The sequence below is a fragment of the Acipenser ruthenus genome, chromosome 6, assembly GCF_902713425.1.
Source record: "Acipenser ruthenus chromosome 6, fAciRut3.2 maternal haplotype, whole genome shotgun sequence".
NCBI classification, from domain to species: Eukaryota; Metazoa; Chordata; class Actinopteri; order Acipenseriformes; family Acipenseridae; genus Acipenser; species Acipenser ruthenus.
The window spans coordinates 46,132,514-46,137,816 of NC_081194.1; the positions used below are offsets into that span (position 1 = coordinate 46,132,514).

Genomic DNA, 5,303 nt, shown 5'->3' on the forward strand with positions numbered 1-5,303 from the left:
ATGAGTGGGAACGTCTTAGCAAATGGGGAAAATAATTGCAGTGGAGTAAGTTTCCCTTAGTTTAAATAGAATATTTTCACAAATTAACTGGTGGGTGGCAGGATGACTCAGAGGGCATGCAACAGACTAATTCTATAATTTTCATGTTGTAGGATTTATACAGTAATGGGATGGTAAAGACCATTGCCTACATCAGATATGTATTACTACTGGAGACACTTAAGACACCACAATGATAATTCTCCATACTGCATTGCATGGGTTCGTCAGTCTGGGTACAGTCTTGTGCTATGTGTCTTTTCCTGTAGCAATGGTAACTTATAAATCCGTCCGGAAAGGTTTGGTTCAATGGGGTTTCTTCTCTGGGTTTCCCTTTCTCGTCTGCTTTGTTTTGCAGATTACCATTATGTTTTCTTGTGGGATCTTTTGGAACTGTATGGGGGGTTCATCTAGCTAGCTTATCTATGACCAACTGTCTCTCCACGAGGGCCATTAACTCATCCAGAGTTTGTGGATTTCCTTGAGCCACCCATTTTCACATTTGGGAAGGAAGTGAGCGTAGAAACCTATCCATCATTTCTAAAATCTTTGTCGAACTTTTGATCTCTGGTTGTTGCCATTTATTGGCCGCGGCTGCAACTGCTCTAGCAAGGTTTTCTGCTTTTGCTCAAATTTATTTGCAGCCATGATGTCCAGGTTAAAAACGGAGTGAACAGGCCTGCCCACTGGCCTCTGGGTCAGGCTTATCTTCTCTTAACCTCTTTACTTCTTCTAAGACCTGGTGGATGACTTCTCTTTGTTGTATATGGTCTTCCCTTTGTTGTATACCATCTTCCCTGGCAAGACGATTGATTTCCTGTTGAACAGCAGTGGCTTGCCCCAGGGCATTAAATAACGCTCTCCATGGCAGAAGTGGTAGTGATACAGTTGGTAACTGGGAATTGATTGAGCTTCAATTTCAGAATCCCACTTCCTAACACCATCTGTGATAAAGTGGTTTTATCAATGTTATAACCTAGAGTGTATGCAGTTTCACTGTTAACTACCAGACGTGTTTATTATTTATAGGTATATATTTTTATTCAAGACCCACCAGCAGGTGTTTTTCTGTTTCAATCTTACTTTTTGCCAAAGTCCTGTTTATGGCAACCTCTAGTGGTGAGTGGTGGACCAATGGTGTCTTCCTGAAGGTCCAGGTAAAGGGCTTCCAGAGCGCCACAAGGTGACAGTGAAGACTTCCAGTTTTCAACCCTGTTTTTTGAAAAATTGCCACTTATGGTTTTCTCTGGTAATTGTCTTTTTGATTCCTTTCACAGATTGCTTCCAGAGAGACTTAAAACAGCCAAAAAAACACTTTTGTATTCCGTCTTTCTTTGCCCAAATCCTCAACATGTTCAATATCTTCCTATGATAGCTTATTTTACACTGCCCTTAAAACACTTTAACCACGGTTACCAACACTTACAATATTAATAGTGAGGTTCAGAGTGGTACTCACATTGTCTTTTTTGGTAAGGTTTGTGCTTTCTCTTTTGATGCAACAGCGTATGGCAGTTCCTCCTTGTTGTTCCTGGATTCAGTACAGTCCAGCTTGACACACTCGTTGGAGTCCTTGTTTGGTTCCTTGTAGTCCACTCCATTGGTTTTCTTCTTTTCAGTTATTTTTAGTTAGCTCGACAGACTTGCTTAACGTCAACGCAAACTATAAACAACTCGACAAACACATTGTTTTAACTACCTCAAATAGCACTAATCAAAACACATTCATTAGCTTTCAAAATCACAAACTCCATTCACTAATTCTTGTTAGTATTGTTTGGAAGTCTTCAGCACTCGCAACACATGCTCTCCACACAGGATATTTCCGGTTACTGCAACCAATACTATATAAATTATACAGGATACTGCACCCAATACTATATAAATTATTTTAGACTGGAGGTTCTGCACCCTAATCTCCTATAATTCATATAGTGCCAATCTATGACTTTGCCACACAACGTGTAAACAAAGAGGCATCAGACTTACAAACAATCTAATAATATCAACTAGCAGCTGTTATTACTTATCAGCCGAGTGGAACATCTAACAAGGCAAGCATGCATATGCTTATAAAGCACCACATGACTTGAATGAGCTACCAAACAAATGTGAGACCTCACAATATAAATAGTTATTTTAAATGAGTTGACCTTGATAAAAAAAGGAATGTGGCTGTCATATGTTGAGTAGTGTAGTCTTTGATACTGTATTATGTGCTGGCCTTTTTTAGGTTGTCTTTTAAATGTATTTCTTGTATTTTATTTTTAGTAACATATACTTCTGTTGACCCTACTTGTGAACTCATCAGAATATAGTGAAAAAAAATAAGTTGGAAGTGTATTGAAAATGGACAGATGCAGCACCTCATTTAAGCAAAGGCTACAATAAAAATGATAAGCTAGCAACTTTGCCATTCTCTTTTTCTGGATGGTATAAATGGTGAATTCCTCTAAAATAGAAAATGTGACCCAACAGACCACACAAGAATTCAAATATAAAATATTTATTTTAAAAAAGTCCACTATTTAGAATAACAGACAATAGCAACATGTTCTCCCCGTGTTCGCGTGGGTTTTCTCCGGGTACTCTGGTTTCCTCCCACAGTCCAAAGACATGCTGTCCAGGTTGATTGGTCACTCTAAATTGCCCTCTGTGTGAGTGTGTGTGTGGTGCCCTGCGATGGACTGGCGTCCCGTCCAGGGTGTAGTCTCGCCTTGCGCCCTGTGTATGCCGGGTTAGGCTCCGGCTCACCGCGACCCTGTAAAGGAGAAAGCGGTTAGTGATAATTGATGGATGGATGGATGGACAATTGCAGTCATTGCAATACAGTACATTCCATAGATACTTATTTAACTATATCAGAGTTTAGTTATCCCAAGCTATAGTTAATTTTCTAAATCACAATGTAAGTTAGCAAGTTAAAGGCAAATAAGTACTTTACAGCAATATTCAATTTGTTATTTTCAAATTCAAAGTTGCAGAACAGTCAACATTGCACACAGGCCAGGGCAAAGAGATTAAATAGGTAACACATAAAAATAAAGTGAGACAATAATAGCTGTCTAAATAATTAGCATGTGACTAGTGCTTCACAAAACCATAACACTCAAGAAAAGAAAACACATTCAAAAGTAACTAATTAACTATTACACTCTGTGAATTTCAATATGGACGGTATCCCTTAATTTGAATAACAAAACAAAATTAAATTTTACCTCAAATTTTAAAACAAACCCCAATCCCCATCAAATAATTAAATACTACTACTAATAATAACAACAATGATAAGAATAAGAAAATGCATGCAAGACAAACAGCTTATTACATTCTGTTCCACAAGTGACCTGTCTCAGATTGTGACAATGTTTTTGTAAGCCTGAACAGATACCTTTTACATAAAAAAGTCACTGTGCCTTTTATCAAATAGTAGCAAATAACTCTTGGACTTTTAGAACAGATAAGCATTTATAGTACTCATCATACCTTGCATAATGTTTAACCCTAGAGTGGAGAAAGGTTTGGCAACACCACAGCAACCTTTCAACATAATGGTCTTTTTGCAACACAGAAACATAACAGCATTGCCACAGGTGCTAAAGTCTTGGCAAAAGAATGATACATATGATTACTTCCTGGAGATGTAACCTTTCATTGGTTTGGATGCTTGCCATGCATTAAAACTGGGAAAATATACCGGATCAGATAATGTTTCAACATCCCTTCGCCCCTGTTGCTATGCAGCAGAAGATCTGCTCGCTGAGAAGTAAAGCTTTGTGTCAGCCATCCAGATCATGTTCTGGGCTCCAGGCCTTTCTGGACAGCTCATTACATAGTGTGGCTGTGCCATAACTAAGTTGTTCTTGCACTCCCCCGTGCCTCCCCTCTGTTGTAAATTCCAGCAATGACCATCATTGGTTTATCAGTTATTATCTCCCAAGTGGAATCTCTGTCATTCACTTTCAAAACTTAAAAAAAAGAAAAGACCAAAAATACTATAACCAGTGGATGCTTTGAGTGTGCTTGGAGACAATCCTCTCCCTCACTACTGTAAAAACCTTAACTTTGGCTTAGATTTCATGTACTCTGTAGACTATTATCTCTCTGTGCACAAAGCATGCTGTCGCTTAAAAAAAAAAACAAAAAACCTTTTTTTATAATACCAGCTGGGTTTCAGTTAATTAAACAAATTATTGAGAAGATCTGGGTAAATTATTATTGGCAAAAACTAATACTGTACAACCCCAAGAACAAAATATACAACCCATGGGAACGTGTATCTTAAACCAGTGAATGTGTGTTCCAATTCCTAACTCTTGCTGTTCATCAGCTCACCAGGGGTGCACTTGATTTGTTATCTGCCTGACAATCTGGAGTTCTTTTGTAAGCAAGTCAAACACACTGCAATATTCATTACTGAGATCTCAGGCAGCTTCTGGAAAACTATTCAAGTGTGCCCAAGATAGTGCAAAAACATTTTACTATAAATCCATCAAGGCAATAGAAAGAAAGAAAGAAAGAAAAAAAGAAAGAAAGCAAGCAAGAAAGCCTGTCTGAGCATGGTTAAACCCTTGATAAAAATAGTTTGTTCAAGAGGCATGCTACAGGAAGGTTAGCTGATGTAGTACAAACCTGCCTAAAAGGGCTGAATTAGGTAATAGATCAAACAGTCCAATCAGGTGATCAAAATGTAAATGCTTCCTGGCGTGTCGGTGTAGAAGCAGCTTCTGTTACTTGCATGTAAATGTAGCTGCGGTTGAGATGACACTACATTCAGGGTTTTCAGGCACCACCTTTAAACCAGTTGTAGCTGTTAAGATAAATGCACAGTACTGTATGTGAAACCTATCACAGCACTTCACTGGTTGCACAATGACTTGTCAAGGTGATTTATTACTTTTGGAGTCATTGGCTCAAGATCAATAGCCTCAACTCAGTCCACCCCCTGCGTGTATACTGATAGGAGTTATTTTTAACTGCCAAGTACTAGCTTGAAATTTGGATTAGATCAACAGGAAAATGGTGGACTCTTAAGGGTGTTTGTCTTCAAAATGGAAAACTAAACTAACAGCTCTTACACAAGTGACAATATTTTCATATTTTGACACACCAATGGTATCATAATGGTACAAACTAATACGCTGAGGCTTGCTAGTGTATTATGACTACTGTGCAGTACAAATCAGTAATGTTGCAGGTTAATGTTTATTTAAAGTTTCTTCAGGGTAATGTACTGGTGTTCTACTGGTAATGCAGTGAGAGTG

At 38.3% G+C, this 5,303-nt stretch overlaps 1 long non-coding RNA gene across 1 annotated transcript; it reads right to left on the reverse strand.

Annotated features, from left to right (window-relative positions):
- Positions 1-2,529: 2,529 nt before the first annotated feature.
- Positions 2,530-4,887, reverse strand: LOC131737290 (uncharacterized). The gene is made up of 2 exons (XR_009328893.1): positions 4,672-4,887; positions 2,530-2,800 (listed from the first exon to the last, which is right to left on the reverse strand). It is a non-coding gene; the product is annotated as an uncharacterized LOC131737290 (long non-coding RNA).
- Between the last annotated feature and the right edge of the window lie 416 nt (positions 4,888-5,303).